The following is a 1093-nucleotide window of genomic DNA, read 5'->3' as shown; positions in this document are numbered from 1 at the left end:
CCTTCACCGGGATCGACGCCCTCGGCTCCGCTGCTGCCCAGATTGGCAGGGTCAGAGCCAAGTGCCCTCCCCTCCCACTCCTCCACGCCAGGCTCCAGCCAAATCCCATCGCCCTCGGTTCGTATTCCAAACGAGCGTCTTCAGTGTCAGCCTGGCTTCCTTCATGGAAAGGGACGTGTGTTTCACACAGAAAAAAAACCCTGTACCTACGCACATGGGTGCTGCTGAGGGGATTTATGGAACAACTTCAGCAAGGCTGGGATTTAGCAGCACTTTTCCAGGTACCAACACACCTCTTCCTGCAAGGACCGAATTTAACAAAAAGCTGATTTTCTCCGCTGGCCCAACACCACCAGCCGTGGGTCTCTGCACGCGTTTTATGGACTGAGACACGCAAAAATACACAACACCACCAGGAGCGGGGCACGACAGCTTCAGCTTTCTGCCAGGATCACTGGGAAGAACATGGATGGAAAGAGCCTCTTCCAAGATTAAGGGAGGGGAGAGAAGGAGGTGGGGTCCGTATAAACAATGCTGATAACCGGAGTCAGGCAGGAAAGCTTGCCCGAACACGGTGGGCTCCCAAGGTGCTGGAAAACACCTCCCAGAGCACCCACCAGGCAGGACGGGCTGTCGGGGTCAGCCCTAAGGGTCCTGCTCCTGGAAAGGCGGGGACCAGGACAGGGAAAGGAGGTGCCAGGGCCAAAAGCCAGCCTTGAATCCCCGTTACATTGCCAGGAAACCATTAACGGTAGGGCCACACCGGGAAAACACTGGCAGCCTATTCCAGCACCGGTATCGGCGACAGAAGAGACACGAAAACAAGACAACGCGTAGCAGACAACTCGGATATCCCATTCCGCAGGGCCCCCTCCATACCCCATTCCTTCGGGGACCCCCATGTCCCGTTCCTCAGCCTTTCCATATCCCATTCCTTAGGGCCCCCTCTGGCCCACGCGCAGCCCCGAACGGCGTGGGGGCCATGCCGGGCGTCTCTCACCAGAAGAACGTGTTGGTGCCGTCGTCGTACACCTCGGACTCGGTGCTGCGGCGGGGCCCGGCGCCGTCCCGCTCGGCCCCGGGGGCGCCGCCG

This window comes from Corvus brachyrhynchos, unplaced genomic scaffold, assembly GCF_000691975.1.
Source record: "Corvus brachyrhynchos isolate BGI_N302 unplaced genomic scaffold, ASM69197v1 scaffold624, whole genome shotgun sequence".
Lineage (NCBI taxonomy): Eukaryota > Metazoa > Chordata > Aves > Passeriformes > Corvidae > Corvus > Corvus brachyrhynchos.
Note: the sequence above shows the minus strand (reverse complement) of the source record.